General features: G+C 38.8%; 1 protein-coding gene, 1 non-coding gene and 1 pseudogene across 2 annotated transcripts in view; all 3 read left to right on the top strand.

Annotated features, from left to right (window-relative positions):
* The window catches only part of PDE4D (phosphodiesterase 4D), a 285,677-nt gene that overhangs the window by 105,084 nt on the left and 161,047 nt on the right, over window positions 1–19,546 (top strand). The window lies entirely within an intron of this gene.
* Window positions 453–561, top strand: LOC120239517. Its single transcript, XR_005530448.1, has one exon. It is a non-coding gene; the product is annotated as a U6 spliceosomal RNA (small nuclear RNA).
* Window positions 5,940–6,018, top strand: LOC120239512 (annotated as a pseudogene).

Raw genomic sequence — 19,546 nt, 5'->3', positions numbered from 1 at the left:
GGGGCACAAAATTTTAAAAAAACTAATATGCTAAGACAAAGCCAAATAAAAACCATAGTCTGATAAACATTCCTCAGACACATTTTGCTTGTATTTACTTTACAACAGATTTAAAATCTGGGAAAATGGGAATGCACCCCTGTTCCCAGTTGAGTGCACATCAATGTATGTGAGGATAGAGAGTGAAAGAAGCCAGAAGGAGAAAAACAGACAAAGATGAGATTTGTGCTATTGGAGAAACATGCTTCACAGCTATGCACTTAAATTAATACCAAGAAGACTCAAACAGATTTGTCGGACACTTTTCAGTTCATTTAAAAAGCATTGGTAAGTATGGTTCTCCCTCACCATAGGTGAAGTCCATTTTGGTATCTTCAGTGAGCTTCTTTTTGGATCATCAATAAGAAGCTATACTTGGCCAAATTAAGAGGGAAAAATAATTATTAGGTTCTGTGCTCATTTTGGCAGCACATCTACTAAAAATAGAACAATACCGAAAAGAATAGCACGGCGCTTGCCCAAGGATGACCTGCAAGTTCATGTGAACTGGCAGCTAAAATTCAGCAACAAATTTTAAAAAGAAAAGGATTATTGTTGTCTTTTTTAATTTTTCAAAATTAAATATCACGATTTGGAGATGTAGCCTGCAGAAAATAGTTTCCTCTACCTAAACATACCATTGTTTGGAGGCTTGAAACAAATCATCAACATAGCTAATGCACTAAATCCCCAGTTATATGTCAGTAGGATATTTTGTCCACTAGCTTCCTAAGGCTTTATAAGCTGGGTTGTTTTGATATCATTTGATGAAAGGTTCTGTAAAAGTTCAAAGTATTGTTGTTAATTTGGGCAGTCACACCTGCACATTTAAAATGCCTTTGTGCAAAGAGTAGCCCAATCTGCTTTCAAATCAGACCTTCAAAGAGGGTAGATTCATAAGTGTGACAGATCCCCTTAGGTGTTTCCCTACAAAGAAAAAGTAAAACTAAGAGAGCCACTCCCACACCACCATCTTTGTCTCTTTGAACCTAAGCATCACATGGCACCTCTGAAAAGAAAAGCAGAGAAAATGTTAATACTTCACTGCTGGAGATCTAAAGCAAGATACCGAAGGTCGTCTGGAAGAAGTGGCACTTAAGAATTATCAGTTTGTTCTCTGTATTTATAGGCCTGAGTCCACTTTTAACAAGTAAGTTTTTAAATGCGTTTGTTAACTGTTCTGGGGTTCTTTGCACCTGTTTCCTGGTATTGAATAGTATAAATTCCTGGACCACTTCTGGATGAGTAGATTGTTACTAAACTACTAGAGCTAATAAAATTAATATTGACTTCTCATCAACCAGTGAACAAAAACATGTTTAATCCTGTGCTCTGGGTTTCAGTGAAATGGAAATGAATGTGGCATAGTCCTACCTGCAAGGCCTTAGCAAGATATAATTGTACACATGAAAAAGATATCAAGAATCTTAGATACTCCCAGGATTGTGTCACAGAGAGTAAGTGTCTTAAGAATTCAGAGAAAGCAAAGATCAAATTCAGATAAATAATGATAGACCGTGAACGCTTTTCAGATAGTTTAAAATAGTTACATGTCCCTCCTGGATGATCACTACATAGCTCCAGATGTTTAGGATTGCTTCCCAGCAAAGTAGCCCTTTTCATCTAGGACCATTTGCTATTACAAAGGAGAGGTGATTACTTATGATTTACTAACATTCCTTCATTCTACATGTGGCACTGGACTTGTGAAACTTGTAGAAAGAGCAGTAACCACAAGGGTTTAGTGGCCAAAGCTATAAATCCAGCTCTATCACTACCTCCCTGTTTAACCTTGAGTCCGTAATTTAAGCTGGTTTTCCATCTATAAAATGAGGATATCGGATTACATGATGTCTAAAAATCAACCAGCTCTTTCATGCATTTTTTAATGCGTGCTTCTGATTAATTGCCTTTATTTTCTATCATTCTATTTCCTCGAGTAGTGAAGAAAAGATACACCAAGTCAGTGTATGAATTCCACTTTTCCCAGTATAGATCCATAGAGAATGTCTTTGACACCCACTGTTTGCTATTTTGAATTTTCAACAAAGAGTTAAAAGAAAATTCTGGTTCCCCTGGCTAGTCATCTCCTCCAGTTGGCAGAAGTCTTCGTGTGGACTTGATGGTTGCCTAGAGCAACAAAATATTAGGGACAGAAACATGTTCAGGGACTTGATTGTATAAGTGACTCAGAGCTGAGAGACCTTTTCCAGCTACACTGGAGCCCATACTTAGCTAGAATGAATATTTGTCTATGCCTGTCTGCACCACTCCGCTGACTTGGAGGTGCCTGCTATTTTGCGTACAGAATACAGAAGACAACCTTGAAACCTGCAGAGAGGGGTTAACAGGTCAGAAGGCAGTCTTCATTCAACATGTCTCACACATGGGAGATCATGAAGATTAGTAAATATCAACAAGATGAGGAGGCCGATTGTGGTCTTTGAAGAGCACATACCAAGAACATTATGAGAACTGAATAAAAATGCAACTTAAGAGCTACTCTTCAAAGCCCATTATCCCTTTTGAGTTCAGACAACCCACTGGAGGAGCTGTTTGCAAAAGTCAGTACCTTTTTCCTTCTGTCTGTTGAAGCCAGACATCTCTAACTATGCTCTGAGCTTAAAATGTGAATTTAAAAAACACGTTTTCCTGTTCCTAAACTCCTTAAATCCTGAGGTCATCCCCTCCCTATGCCATCAGTCTGGCTCCATAATACCAATTACTCCAGCTTGTTAAGGAAGTTATTAGCATCCGGGAGTCCGTCTTTAGCTTCTAGTCAGTGTTGCCTGCAGCATGAATTGGAGGAAGGAGCATTAGCCAAGTCTGGTTACTTGAAGTCCTCCATCCTCAGCTATTTAGCTAGGTTCCATCTTAATTATGTGTTTGGCGGGTGTTATTTTTATGCCCAGTACACATTCTTCCCACCTGCACATGAATAAGGTCATTATGATTATAATAGCAATCATATACTGTTACTTTTTATCCTGGTTTAGTACTTACTATGTGTCTTCATAATCACAAACTGGCCCTCTCAGCTGGGACATTATGGGTTGCAGTGAATATTCTTTTTGAGTGATTGGAAACATAGTCTTCAACTTACACAGTTTAGGTAGTAATTCTTATCCACATAACCATAGCAGCTGTTTGGAAACATGTCCTCAGATCACTTGTTTGCAAGTGTCTTTTTCCGTACAATCCTGGATGGAGTGGAACCCATATACGTTTCTTGACATGTGAAACACTTGTGACCCTGGCAGATGATTCAGCTGACCTTGAAAACTACAGCTGTTTGGTCACTTTAAAAACAACGCAATACCAGTGATTTACTAGGCTTGGGCTTAGACCATTCATTTTATGCCAACTGTTGGGAATTCTGACCCTTCAGGAAAGGGGGAAAAAAAAGTGTAAGGCCATGGAAATGTGTTATGCTGGGTGTTAATGTTGTCCTTAATTTTAATACATTTCTTTGCAAAAAGTACAGAGACGACTGCTTGCTGTCACAGGCAAAAAGCAATAACAGCCATGTGGCTTTCTTTTATTTTTAAAAAATTTAATGAAGAAATGTGTCAGTGTTTGTTTCCTCTCCAAATCAAGAGCAATATATAATCTCTGAAAAAGACCAAAGCTTCTTTGCTTACTGTAAAATGTGCTCCCTACGTGGCTTTACATGGTGGGGGATTAACAGTCTCTTCCAAGGCAGCCTTCTAAGTGTTCCAAGCACTATACATGCACACTATTTTAGCTGGACTTGGGTTCATCTGGAATGAAAGAGACCTGAAAAATTATGCTTTAATCAAGATGGAAGTTTATTTCTCTTTCCTATAAAAGAGAGCCAGAGTGGGTGGTCCAGGGCTGGTGTGACTACTCTAGCATCGTAAGGGATCTATGATTCCTTTGGATAGTTCCTTCACCATCCCTGGAGTCTGGGCTTTGCCTCCATGGTCCATGATGACGCGTAGAGCCATCACATCTAAATTGCCAGCAGTGAGACAGGGGAGGAGAGAAACAATAGCACCTCCCCTCTCTTTGGAAGAGAACTCCCAAAAACCCCACATTGTGCTTCTATTTCTATCTCCGTTGGCTCATTTAGTCATATGTCACATCTAGCTGCAAGGGAGACTGAGAAATAGAGTATTTTGTCTGGCAGTCCTCTGATTTAGGGATTTCAGTCTCTTTCCCTCTCCTTCTTGCCTTCCCAGGCTCTCTTTCAAATTCTTTGCCATCCTGTTCTCCTTGCTCATCTCAGGGAAAACCCAACACTGTCAGTTTCTAATCTGCCAGCTCCACTTCCTTATCTGAACTCCAGGTAGGAAAAATCCCATATCCTTCAAGGTGGATTCAAGTAAAGTCAAGGTGTTCCCCGCAACTGTACCTTTGGTGCCACTTGACCTTCATCCTTGCTCTGCGCCCTCTTACTTCCCTTGGTGCTTATTCCAAACTTCCTCCCCTTGTGAAGCCTCTTGGTGCCACAGGTGCTCATCACCTTTCAGTAAATGCCTTCACTTACAACCTAATCAAGACACTCATTGTGAAGGCATTGACTTCCTCAACTTCTGCATCCTCTCATTGACAACCATACCCATCCTGTTCTCCCTTCGTGTCTCCGCAGGTAATGCATCCCCTCCCTTTCCTGCTCTAAGTTAACACCTGCATCTGCCCTTGGTCTTCTCCTCGAAGTACCTCCAGGACCTTTCTCCTGCTATTTTCCTTTATGTTTCTCACATTTGCAATCTCTCCTTTTCTCCCGCCTCTTTCCTCTTCATCATAAAAACAATACAAAACAAAACAATAATGAAGTCCAATAACAGAACCCTTGCTGATCCCTTAGCTTGGTTCTTTGTTCTTCCCTTCTCAGTCAAACCACTCCACCGCCTTACCGCCCAGGCATTCCTCAAGTCACTGTAGGAGGACTTCCTCGCACACACCTCTGCTCCCACCACCCTCACTCTGGTGTCCAAAGAGTTCCTTTTTGCCTTCTCTGTCCTGATCTCCCTTCCTCTGAAACTCTGTCTTCATTCATTTATTCTGCAAATATTTATTCAACACGTATTTATTAGGAACCATTCTCTCCCAAATGATTCTACTCTCTTCTTGCTGCTCTGAATACTCTTCATCTTATGTCTTCCTTCCCCCTTCCCCTCCTTAAACATTGTGTTTCTGGCTCAATGCTTTTCTCATTCTATGCACTCTCTAGATGCTCACATGTACTTATGTAGTTTTACCTTCAAACTTGGAACGTGATTCCCCAAACTGTCTGTACTCAGAACTCCTCCTTGATTTCAGACTCCTACAAAAGCACAGTGCCTGATAATACTCCACCATTTAAATACAGTGGTGCCTGGGTGGTTCAGTTGGTTAAGCATTCGACTTCAGCTCAGGTCATGATCTCACAGCTTGTGAGTTCGAGCTCCACATCATGCTCTGTGCTGACAGCTCTGAGCCTGGAGCCTGCTTTAGATTCTGTGTCTCCTTCTTTCTTTGCCCCTGCTCCCCCCTCTTAAAAATAAACATTAAAAGAATTAAATACAACATGTTCAAAACTGGACTCCTGTTTTTTCTCAGATCTGTTCTTCCTGTCAGTTAGGAAGCACTTTTATCCTAGACTGAAACTTGGAAATCATACACTCCTCCATCAAATAAATAACTATAGTTTTATTTTACTTTATAAATATTTGTCAAACCTGTGCTCTCCTCTCCATGCCACTGATACTTCTCCAGACGAGGTACTCATCAGTTCACCCCAGATTACAGTAGTAGTGCCTGAAGTAGTATTTTGAAACTGTCAGTTGCATTTAGCATTTTGTAAATATATATATATATATATATATATATATATATATGTCAGAATTGAATAGAAAGTAATAGAATGTAAAGTCACATCTATAATATCAATGATAATCGCTTCTCGGCCTTTTGGCTAAGATCAAGTGTAGTATAATAATGATAAGTATTGTTTTCTGAAATTGTTGACATATATATATAATTGTATATATGTTATATATATATATATGTTGACATATATATAATTGTTGTCATATATATATGACAGAATTGAATAGAAAGTAATAGAATGTAAAGTCACATCTATAATATCAATGATAAGTATTGTTTTCTGAAATTGTTGACGTACACACAAACATTGTAGTCATTTTGCCATGAAAATATATTTCTTAGTATAAAAAACATTTGAGAACCACTTTCTTAAATAGTCTGTGTTTTGTATATTCCTCTTCACTGCTTTCTACAGTGCAGCCAAATTAATGTAGTTGAAAGATTAGTCTCAGAATGTCTCTTCCCAGCTTAAAACCCTTCTGTGCCCCCTGTCAGTCCCATGTTAAAACTAATCCCCTTGGCAGTGTACACAAGACCCACCTGACTCTTCCAGTAGCCAACTTCTTCCATCCATACAAGCCATGTTTCACAGCTGTCTGCATTTGCTCCTCTCTTCTTGCCATCTAGAACTCACTTTCCTCTCTTTTGAATTTGTATTTATTTATTATGAGAGGGAGAGGGGAAGAGAGAGAGTGAGAGAAAGGAGACAGAGAGAATGTGAACTCACATGCATGGGAGAGGGATCGATAGAGAGTGAGAGAGAGATTCTCAAGCAGGCTTCATGCTGTGGATGTAGGCTTGAACTTATGAACCATGACTCTTAACTGATTGAGCCACCCAGGCACCCCTCATTGTCTTCTCTTCATTTCCTCACTCACTTCACCTCATTGTTTGGGTAAGATGACACCTGAATCCAAGCCCTGCCCTGTTGCCCAAGTTGGGCCAGGCCCTTCTCCTTTGTGTTTCCATAGCCCCCATACCTACCTCCAGCATAATTCTAATGAAATTCGTCTAAAAACTGTAGTTTATGCCTCCCTATTCCTGTTGCCTGCCCAATCATATGCCAGTTCTTTTTTGTCTTCACTGTGCGGTATATGGTACTAGAACACCATCGTGATCGACTTCTGTGTCCAGTAGACCTGGAGTCAAGAGATCCTTACACAGATCTCTCAGAACCTCTTAAAATTGCTGTTAAGTAGAATCTAGAAGCAAAACATAAGGCAGTAGAAGACAATTGAAAACTTTGTCTCTCCTGTACAGGAAGGAATGTGGAATAAAACTCCTTCTTAACCTCTTTGACAGAAGGGAATAACTTGAAAGAAGGGAACAGTGGGTGGCCTCTGTATTCTCCTACTTCTGAATGAGGAACATGTGAGAAGTAGGGAGATTACTGGCCTATGTTCATTGGCCACTATTTTAAATAACTCACATGGTCCTACAAAAGGTCATGTGTATGTGAAAAAGATAAAATTCTTTTCAGTTTACTCTGAATGTCATTTAAGATTAGCCTTACTAATGGTGAAGGTTGGCCTCTCACCTCACTGCAAGCTCACTATTTCTCCAGTTTTGTGGAAATTCTAAGGAGGCATGTCTGTGATGTGCCTGGTGCACAGCTCCATCCCAAGTGCACTTTGGAGCACTTCTGTGAGGAGTGTGAAGAGTTTTCTCCTTCTGATTTAGGCTGTGGCTTCTTATCTCCTCCTTAATATAAGAATAGATCTCTTTGGGGTGCCTAAGTGGCTCAGTCATTTAAGCAACTAACTCTTGATTTCAACACAGGTTATGATCTCAAGGTCCATGAGGTCAAGCCCTAAGTTGGCAGTATGGAGCCTGACAGTGCAGAGCTTACTTGGGAGTCTCTCTCTCTGTACTTTCCCCACTCACATTTGCATGTGCACTCTTGCAAAATAAATAAATGAGCTTCAAAATTAAAGTTATTTGTTTAAAAAAAAACGATTAGATCTCTTTAATATCTTTTTCATACTTTATCTTCCATCCCACGGTTCCTTTATTCTTGAGAGGGTAAGGACAACTAACTCCATAGTTCTTTCCTTTTATACTTTGGGCCAATTCCATTGTATTGTTTTATGGTCTTGGGCCTAGAGCAGCCTCAGTCGTCAACACTAGCCCTGAACAGTGAGACTCATGAGAGAGGCAAAATGACTTCAAGTAAAACGAAGTGGTTAGTGTTGAGGAGAGAAACTTGGAAAGATACATCACCAAGAACACTAGGTGCTCTATTCTTCCTATAGGCTACAGCTGGGTGAACACATTTCTGAATACCAGTCAGTTCATTTAGTTCCATCAAATAGGTAGTCAATACAGTAAGGAGGAAGGGAAAATAAATGGGTTTTTTGGATGACTGGTTTAGCATCACGTAGCCTTGATCTTACTAATTTCCAGGAATAATTTCAACTCTTAAAGAAATACAATGTACTGTAGGTTAGTTTAATACAAAAAAAAATTTTTTTAAAGGTATTCGTATTCAATATGTACTTGTTTTTCCCAAATGTCATTAAAATATATGGAAATAATATAATGGGCATAGAAACTTGGATTATATTATGTGAAAAGAAAGGTTAAAATCATTAGGAGAAATTCCCTTCTTTCTTTCTTTCTTGCTCTTCTACTGTATGAATATCTCTCCTTTCTACTTCCTCCATCGTTCTTCCTTCACTCTGCTGTTCCCCTCTTTTCTAACCTCACTAACAGTAACACCAACTCTGTGCCACACCCTGTGCTGAGATGACCCATGTGATCACACAAATCTCACAACCTTGTTAGGTAGGTAGAATTATTACAGCATTTTACAAAAGAAGAAACTGAGACTGATAGGCATTATTTCCCACAGTCATTATTCTATAAAGTTGACAGCTGGGATTAAAACCCTGGTAGTTACATTTCAGATTCTATATCAAGAAAACAACCCTCTATTGCTTCCCTTTCATTTCATTGTTGTTCACTTTTGTTTTTTCTATATCTTCTCTTTTCTTGTAGTCTCCACTGCATTCTCTCCCATTTTCCCTGTCATTATATCCTCTGCCTCCTTTTTTCCTACTCTCTGCTCTGCCTCCTTCCCTTATTTCTCTATGATCTCCCATATCTTATCTAATGTCCCTTTCTTTACCCTCTTTACCATGTTAATTCCAAGCTGCCAGAATCCACCCCCTTATCCCCTCATGATACCTCCTCATTCCTCACCTCAGCGTCTCCCAGGCAGAGACCCTGCCCCTCTGTCATTCTTCACAGCTGCTTTCCCAACATCTGTGTGTGAGTTAGGAGGGAGCTATGGTTTTAGCACAAGACAAGGCAAGTATAGGTTCGAGAAAAGCCTGAGCCGCTCTGCTCCCATACAGAAGGAGTGCTGTTCATTATTATAAAGCAGTTATAAAAGGGAATTTCATTGCTGCCAGAGATCTCACAAGCTAGGTTTTTGTTGAACCCCACATGGTCTCTAATGACTTGAAAAAAGATGATGCATCTTGCTATGATCACTACCAGGAAGTGAGCTCCAGGCAGCAAATAGAAACCAACTCCAGGACTGTGAGATCCAAGACAAGTCAAATTCCTAAGTATAAGTGCAGTAAATGTTGAGAGGTATACCATAATGTAGTACTTGGAAAAAATTAAATTTTACTCGAGTGGCCATATTTTCAAACAGCCAGTACAAGACAGAAGAGTTTCATTTCCTTGAATTAAGGTTATTGGGTGACTTTTCCTGGAACCACTCTTGAGAGTTCCAAGAAAGAACTCCAGAGTCCCAGACTACTGGCAACAAGCAGGCATCTTCACACAGTAGCTCACGAAGGTCCCGCATCACCATATGGGAGCATTTCCATCAGATTGGCTCAGTTATCAGAAATAACCAGATCAAAACACAATCATTCTTACAAGAATTCTTACAAGAATTAGGACATAAAAGTTTGGAGTACTCATCACAGTTTTAGAGAACTGCCAGTTCATCTTCTGCCAGTAGGACATACAGTATCTTTCTTAAGACCCTACCGTTTGTTTGTTTGTTTGTTTGTTTGCATGCCTGGTGTCTTCTTTTTCTCATCCTACTTCTTCAGTAGCTTTCCTATAGCTTTCCTAATTTCGACTTTACTTCAAGCCAGTTGTACAAGCCTTTGTTTTGTTTACTTCTCCTGCCACCAGTTACCTTGTTTGCAATTTCTCATTGACAGTTACAGTTAAATAGAACCTACACATTTATAACTAGAAGTAGACCATTTTTTATTTTAGGCACATATTAAAGGCCATTGTTACTAGTGACCCCATGAATTGCTTGCCTTTGGGTTAGATCTCCAGACTTTGTCTATTTCACATTTTAGACAATATTCTTTTACCAAGTAATTTTTTGAGGGTTTCCATGTGCCATACCTAAGCAGGGCTCCTCGTATACAGTGATGACCAAAAGAAGCATTTTCCCTGTCCTGGGTCCCTACAGTCTGGGAGCCAAGGACAAGGGAGATATACATTAATCAAATAATCATAGGGTAGAATGAAAAATTCCAAACTGAAATATGTGATACAGAGGAAAAACCCGAAGGGAGTGGCATACCAGAAGGCCAGTCTTCCCATTCTCCTGGAATCTACTGCAAAAATAAATAATCATGTCTAGCAGACTGGAGCTTCTAAGAAGAATCCAGAAGCGTGCAAGCCAATCAAGAAGAATGAACAAGTTTATGCCAAAACCCTTTTCTTCTGTTGTTACGCTCAGTTTGCAATGATTCTGTTTAAGAACTTGAAAGCATGAGCTTCTCTGTTCTGCCACCCAGAAAAGGTGTCTTTCTTTGAAAGTCTGTGCTGGCTCCTCTTCCTTCCCTTGCTCTTTCTTCTTCCAACTCTCCCTTCACCAACACAACTGTAACATCTTCTTCCCAGATCTAAGGCCCTGAACTTGGACCTCCCAAGTGGCAGGACTCTAGACTAATCCACTAAGTCTGCTAGATTTCCAAAACACTCATTCACATTTGGATGCCTGGGGCCTCTCATGGAGCCATGGCTGTGCTAATTTCTGCACTTGAATTTTAAACCCTTCGAGTGCGGATTTCACCAGAAGACTTCCAATTAATTGCTTAGATGGCACAATAAAGATATGCAGGTTCAAAGAGAAAATATGCACTAATGAGTCTGCTGTTCTTTGCAAGGCCCAGTAACGGGGAGCCTCCTTTTGGACAGCTTCGCCAAGCCGTTATGAGTTGTAGTTATACTGGGTCACAAATCTATTGACAAGACAAATTTAAGGGAGTTAGGGAGAGATGAAGTTTATCCTTGACTTTTTGCAAACCCTGCACAACCACAGAGAACCAGCCCTAGGAACCTGACACAAGAATCTTAAGGGCTGTTCTTTTAGAATCTGAAATTCTGCTAAATCTCCATCCCAGTATCACTCAAGGCCTTTACAGCCTCTCTTTGTCCCTTGGCTGTATTTGTGCCTGGAATCCCTATTCCAGGGTTCCCCTGTGGTATTTTTAATAGCGTTGTTTGAAGCTGCAGCCAGTTTCCCCGTGGTTGGGAGTTAAATGGATACAGTGATGTGGTGTGCTGTAACAGCTCTTGGAGGAATGTTAGGACAAATTAAAATCCAAATGAGATAGCATCTGAAAGAACTTGGTACCTTAGTTAAAGAACTTAACACGATAGAAAAGTGTTGACCCCTAATTCTTGTTGTTTCTGTTGACACCTCAGTGATTAAGAGGAAGCATGTACTATTGACCAAACTGAGTTTGGCATTTGTTTTGGAATCAAATGCAGAATATGCACTCAGATTCATTGTTGTTTGCCCATCTACGTTTCTCAAGCTTGGTTTTCTGTCTAGTTAAGCCTGAGGATGTATGTTAGTTTAAGAGAAAATGGTACTTTTTTTAAAAAAAATTAGTTTTTTTTCATTTATTTTTGAGACAGAGGGAGACAGAGCATGAGTGGGGGAGGGGCAGAGAGAAAAGGAGACCCAGAATATGAAACAGGCTCCAGGCTCTGAGCTGCCAGCACAGAACCTAATGTGGGACTCGAACCCATGAACCGCGAGATCATGACCTGAGCTGAAGTCAGACACTTAACCAACTGAGCCACCCAGGCACCCCTAAGAGAAAATGGTTCTCTTTAAGTAAGGGGTACTCTTGAAGAAAGTGGGGAGGAGAATAATTAACACCTTTGCTCAAGGCACCAAATTCTATGAGCTAAAGATTGCCAAGTTTAGGCAACAATGAGTACCATTACTACCAAAATAGGTCTGGCATATAATCAATATGCCCAGGCCCACATTGAGCAAAAGTGTTACAGGATTCCACAGCCTAATATTGGTCAGCTTTTCCTTGGAACAATAAACATCATTGGTGTATTTGAATCACATGTAGGTTACAGTAATGAAAATATTCTTCCTGCCATTTAGAACAAAACCAATTCTTAAAAAGTTATATATAGATATCATACCATTATATATATGATCTGTATTTGATTTTAGTAAAGGTTTTTTTAAGAGTTTATTTATTTGTTTGTTTGTTTTGTGAGAGACAGAGACAACACAGGGCCTGATGTGGGGCTCGAGCCCACAAAGCCATGAGATCATGACCTGAGACTAAATCAAGAGTTGGACACTTAACCAATTGAGCCATCCAGGCACCCTTTAGTAAATAGGTTCATTTCCAGTGGATCTTTATTTATAGGTCCAATGAATACTGTATCATCCGTGGAATTCCTTCTAAAAAGTCTTCATTGGTGATGTGTTTATTCTAATAGGTTATGTGTAAAATATAATTAATGCCCAATCAAAGTAGTAACACATAACTTGTACTGAGTGCTCATTATGCCATGTACTGGGGCTAAGCTTCCTGCTTACATTATTATTTCCCCATCCCCATACTATGTGAGGTAGAGGTCTGTCATTGTCATCTGAGAACACAGAAGCTTAGAGAAGAAGAATTACTTGAGGGTTTAGACAATTTTTAAAGAGTTACAGCAAGAGGAAAAAAGAAAATCCTCCTTAAGTTCAACTGAAAGATCTTACTGTTTGTTTCCCACTTTTAAAATAAAATATAATTTTCCTTCTCTACTCTCAACTGAAATAAGGTCACATAGCCTATACGTTATAGAATGGGAATCTAAAATTACCACCACCAAAATCCCAACAAAGTCCGTCAGCAGTTTAGGAAAGGGCGTATTTTCTTCTAATTGAAGATACTTCCAATAATGACATGACTAACTTACCAAGTAAAGATTACTGGCTTAAGCACCAAATCATCCCTGTACTAAGAAAAACAGGAAATAACTCAGATATCAATGATGAAAGTGGCTGCTGAGTTAGGAAGACATTTGAAAATCCCCTCACACCAATAAATCCTACCCTGAGGCCTAAGACAATTTAGTGTGGGTGATATTGTAAGGTTCTCTTACTTGAAAGATTTCAGAGACAATAGAATGGGAAGGTCAAGAAAACACTATGCAAATGATAGAATTTTATGGGGGGTAGTAATTACCATATCTCACTGGACATCATTGGAAAGAAAGAAATTTTGGCAAGAGAACCAATGAGAAGACATATAGTTCTCAAGTTAAACCCTTTTGAGTTACTGTAGAAAGATCTTAAAATCCAATTTAGGATTTTGGAGACCAAAACAAGACCTTACAAAATTCTAAATGCCATTTGTTTACAGAAGTGTTAAAGGAATAGAGATTTAAACAGTTTCACAACTTGTGGTTTCCAGGGGCCGAATTGAAGATGAGACTGTAGATGACTCACACTGCCCAGTTCACTGAAAAGTGTAGGCAGCTTTGAGTAGCAGTGAATTTTATCAATTGTATTCAAAACAATCCTTAAAAATGACTTGATGGTGTAGACAGTATTTGGATTTAAGAAAAAAAGATCTCTTCCAATTCAACTAAAGCTCTTAAGGTTTCGTTCTTTTTCTACTTCTTTTTTAAAATTTTTTAAAATATTTTTTATTTATTTTCGAGAGACAGAGTGAGACAGAGCCTGAACTGGGGAGGGGCAGAGAGAGGAGACAGAGAATCCGAAACAGGCTCCAGGCTCTGAGCAAGCATTCAGCACAGAGCCTGATGCGGGGCTCAAACCCACGAACCGTGAGATCATAACCTGAGCCGAAGTCGGACGCTCAATCGACTGAGCCACTCAGGTGCCCCTCTTTTTCTACTTCTTAAATGTACCTCTGTCTCCTCTCAACTACAGCATAAGAATTTGTTTTATGTAGAACTATAAGGAATATTTGAAACATAAGTTGCAGAAACAATCAGTTTTTCAAATCGACGTGGAACTGTCATGTCCTTACCTGTTGACGTTATGGCCAGAGGTGGGAGAGCTGTTCAAGGGGAGTAGATTTGTAACTTAAATATACTCTTTTCATCATTTCTATATATTTTATCAAGGTATTTTTTTACTGAGGAAATGGAGTCGTATACAATTGTTTTCTGCGGTTTTTCTGTAGAGCCTTATCCAATTACATTATCTGAGTCTCAGTCTGCTGCACTGCTCACAACAAAGTCGGAATAGGAAGAAACTCTCCAAATCCAATTTGGGAATTAAAGAATCAAAACTCTTTCAACAATTTTCACTGGACCGCATTATTTGATTTGGAAGAAAGTGAGTCAGACCGTTTCCATTTCTTGATGAAATAAATAACTGTCTTTTACTCACTTCAAGGAAATGACCTATCTTCAGTGGCTTTGAAAATGTTACATTTCAACCTCCACTACTCATAGGGATTTACACCTCATACCCAAGACCTATTTTCATAATTGAAAATATTTTTAATAAATAATAGATCCTCATGCTTCAAAATACAAAACTCAAAAGGGTTCGAAAATTTGAAATGTTAACAGTTTCTTCTGTTATGTGAACATATTTTATGCATACCACAGTGAGATATGCATTTTCTATAAACCTTTTAAAAATATAAAAGGAAATGTTTAATCTTATTAGGTTAATATTTTGAAAGATATCAATAGGGGAAAAAAAATTCCTATGTTTTTTTTTCCAGTATTTTTTTAAAATTAAGATTGGAGAGCCTGGGTAGCTCAGTTCATTAAGCGTCCGACTTCGGCTCAGGTCATAATCTCACAGTTTGTGGGCTTGAGCCCCAACTCAGGCTCTGTGCTGATAGCTCAGAGTCTGGAGCCTCCTTTGGATTCTGTGTCTGCCTCTCTCTTGGTCTCTCCCTCACTCACACTCTGTCTCTGTCTCTTTAAAAAATAAATAAAAAGTTTTAAAAATTTAAAGAACAGGAATTTATTTTTCCAAAACTTATTAAACTTTTCTTCAAAGATGTATCTTAAATTTTTTTCTCTGTTTGCAAATATATTTAGATCCATTAGAAACAATGCATAATTTAAATGAACATGGGATTATGTAAATGAAATCAGCAGTTTTCAATTCGAATTTGACAATATTAGATATAGGATATCTTGTCCGGCAACCAAGCATGCTTTTACCCTTTGTCTCTCTGGCAGAGTGTTTTTTTAAATTTCATTAGAGGTCTTAAATCTCTAGGAAGGACACGCACATTCTTTGTAGGAAAATAGAAAATTGCATTTAAAATTTATTCATTGTGAATCTGCTTTTTCAAAAGAAAATCCCCCAGGGAAGATAGATGCACTTTTTTTTTTTAATAACCCAAGCTGGTCAGTAAATCTCACAGGATTATATTTTTTCATCCATCCCTGCCCCTCAGAGTTGAAAAGCAGCTACCCCCTGACACTTGTCTGCACGCACAATTCCAGAGAAGCACTAAGACTGAGAAGAAGCATGAGAAAGTAGGAAGAACATGAGTTTTGGAGCCTATCATACTTTCCTAATTTATTTACCTCATGGTTTCAGGAAAATTACCAGACCTCGTGAGTCTCATTTTTATCATCTGTCACACAGAATGGTGACAATGCCATATGTTATTTCAAAGATTAAATGAGACTATATGGAGAGCATGAAACACACAAAAAGCATTCAACAAATACACTTTTGCACTTGAAAATGGTCATTTCATTAAATTTACCAATTTATTTAAAACTTTTAAAAATCTCCTCTACATTTTCTACTATAATGTCTTCAATGGCTATATATTCTATTAAAAAACATTATTTTAACATCTTTTTAAAAGGGTCATAGCATGTATAAAATAACAACACAGTTGCTTCTGGGTAATAATTTTTAAATTGTTAAAGGGAGAGGATCTCTCAAAGGGAGATCCAAAGACATGTGTTAAACATGTAAGCCATTTAAATCATAATCCCAGGTTAGTCAACTAGAAAGATATTTTGTTTAGATGTGACTGGTGTGTCACCTTTTAGGCAATTTATATTAAATCTGCTTTTTTGGGGTGCCTGGGTGGCTCAGTTGGTTCAGCATCCAACTCTTTAATTTTTTTAAATGTTTATTTTTGAGAGAAAAAAGAGACAGTTGCAAGTGGGGAAGGGGCAAATAGAAAGGGAAACACAACCCGAAGCAGGCTGCAGTCTCTGAGCTATCAGTACAGAGCCTGATGCGGGGCTCGAACTCATGAACTGTGAGATCATGACCTGAGCCGAAGTCAGACTCTTGACCAACTGAGTCACTCAGGCGTCCCAGTGTCCAACTCGTGATTTCAGCTCAGGTCACAAACTCATGGCACAGAGCCTACTTGGAATTCTCTCTCTTCTTCTCACTCTGCTCTTCCCCCACTTATGCATACAACCTCTCCCTGTGTGCACACTCTCTCACTGGCTCTCTTGCTCTCTCAAAATTAATAATTAAACTTTTTTTAATCTGCAGTTTTCTTACTTGCCCACTTGATTTGTCAGCTGTTGCAGGATAGACCTCATTAAACCCAAATTTTATCAAACTCCCTGGCACCTAAATGTAAACTCTGTACAGTCAGTGCTCAACAAATGCTTGCTTAAGACATACAAAGCCCTGTTGTATGCAGTCAGTTAACTACAAGGCTAATTTTAACAGCTGAAATATCATGAAGATCAATATTCAAAACACTGCCTATCTTTTCTTCTCATTAACAATCTAATGAATAGCATTCATTGAGAGTTTTTTTCTTTGCTTCCTGAAGACACCCATACACCCGTTTTTTCACTCTGTCCCTTCTTGTCTTCTCTGAATATGTCATTTACAGCCTTCTGGTTCATCTGGAAAAGTAACTTGGTGTGAAATAATAGGCTGTTAGGGCTGGAAAGGATCTCAACTGTGCATCAGTGCAGGGTCCATGTTAGAGACGAGACTTGTCTCCGTACTCAGTGGTCACAGCTGGTCAGTGGCCAGAACTCACATCTCCTGACTCATAGCACGCTTGGTTTTCTTAACAAGGCAAAGAACAAAGAAAATAGGTCTTTTTTCTCTTTACCAATAATAGAAAATTAGACTAAAAGTCATAAAAGATGTTTCCCTTTTATAAACCATAGAGAAACTCCTGATGGTTCCTTTATTTGGATCTGTGATCTTTAAAATATGTGGTAATATCCATAATTGGATTAAAGTGAAAACATGTGGTCATGAAGGAGTTGAAGTACCTTTGTCCTATTCTACATCCCTAGGCAGCTTCAGGGTAGATGTACACATGGTGACAAGTAGTAAACCAATATCAACCCTGAAGATTTCTTTTTTTTTTTTTTAAATGTTTATTTCTTTGTGTCAGGGGAGAGGCAGGGAGGGAGACAGGATCTGAGGCCAGCTCTGTACTGACAGCAGAGAGCCTGATGCTGTGCTTGAACTCATGAACCATGAGATCATGACCTGAGCCAAAACCAAGAGGCGAACGCTGAACTGATTGAGCCACTCAGGTGCCCCAAACCTGTGGAATTTTTGAGACTCTCGAGCTTTCCCAAGTTTAAATCCTATCAATTCATTATTGGTTCTAAAATCTAAATCGATGGGGGGATCAGATAGTCATTTTACAAAATATCATTTGAGTAAGATAGTTGTAAACAACATTGGAAGTACATGAATTGAATTATTGCTTAAGTACTCATTTGCTTAATTAGGTGGAGTATTGGAATGTCTTTTGCTTTATCAGTCCACAATGAAATGCCTAGTATAATATTATAATATAAATATATAATAATATAATATAATAATAATATTTGTTAATGCTATGTTAATTATAATATTTATTCAGTACTCACTGTGTTCCAGGGACATCTAAGCTTTATGTGCATATTATCCTCTAATCTTTACAATTACACTTGGAGATGGTGTTATCTCCATTTTTCATAGGAAGATGTGTGATTTACTTTGATTAACTCATTCAAGGCCATGCACAGTAAATGGGAGAGCTAGATTCCAGACCGGGTTCTTGCTAAGTCAATAACCTCTTAATCCTTATGCCAAATTGATTTCTGTGCTCATGGTGTAAATCTTCTTGATTCTTTAGTTGACTTATTGATAGTGACATTTGATTATAGTTTTCTTCAAAATGGAATGGTTACTGTAAAACCTCATCAAATTGGGGTTTGTATTTGAATAAAAATGAACATTTGAGGATTCTAAACAGGAAAGGAGGGAGGGAGAGAAGGATAAAGGAAAAGAAAGGAAGAAGTGATGGGTAAAAACAGAAAGGGAAAGGAACTTAGTGCCTCCCTAGAACTTCCACTACTATGTTGCCTTTATGAATACAAATTTAAGAACACATTTCCCAATACTACTTTATATTCCCACTTAGCCCCAAATAGTATATTGCTTAGACATCATTATTTATCACCGTGATGAACTCGCATTTTAGTGGGGAAAAGATTCTTCAGGATTCACCAAAAAAACACCTTCAGGGAAGAGTTCTAAAGACATTATAGGTAGGAAAAGATGTAAGGCTGCTCAAGAATAAAACAGGCAACAAAAGAGGAGAGAAAGAAGTCAGAAAATTTTCTAAGAGGACCAGTGGAAAGCTAGATTGAACTCATTATCCTTTCTTTTTTTTTTTTTTTTAAGTTTTTATTTCTTTTTGAGAGAGAGAGACAGAGCATGAGTGGGAGAGTTTCAGAGAGAGAGGGAGTCACAGGATCTGAAACAGGCTCCAGGCTCTGAGCTGTCAGCACAGAGCCCAATGCAGGGCTCGAGCTCACGAACTGGGAGATCATGACCTGAACCGAAGTCGGACTCAACCGACTGAGCCATCCAGGTGCCCCTTTCCTTTCTTAAATATCAGGGACCCTACTGCCTTATAAATTTCATCCTTGTTATTTTTGTTAGCTCTTATCTCTTTCCTGCAGTTATAATCAACCTAATATTCATTCATTCATTCATTTTCATGTGTTTCAAGGCTTATCCAGAAACAAACCTGTGGGTCCCAATTGGGAGAATGTATCCTCAACTCTAAAGTGCGTATGTCAGGAAAAAGTCAGGGTTGGCTTTAAGAGACGTAAGCTAACTGCCTCCCATGCCTCAGTGGGAGAAAACAAGGAGGTGATTAGAGAACTGAGTTCAGAAGGAAACCCCTTGAGGTACAACTAGAAAGAGCCTCCAGACCCAATAACCTTTATACTGTAAGGCACCAATTTGAATTCTGGAGAAAATTCCATAACATAGCTCTGATCTTCTAGAACATGCAGAGTGCCCACTGTTGTCTAGAGCATTTTCTCTTCCACATGTCCAGTAGACAGGTATGGTTTAGCATGTATTCATTTAAAAATTTCATTTAGCAGAAGAGGTCTTTCTTTAAATAAATGTTATTCAGAAAGAAGCCTA

Source organism: Hyaena hyaena, unplaced genomic scaffold (genome assembly GCF_003009895.1).
Source record: "Hyaena hyaena isolate Hyena2069 unplaced genomic scaffold, ASM300989v1 scaffold_232, whole genome shotgun sequence".
NCBI lineage: Eukaryota > Metazoa > Chordata > Mammalia > Carnivora > Hyaenidae > Hyaena > Hyaena hyaena.
This window is presented reverse-complemented; position numbering and strand designations above follow the sequence as displayed.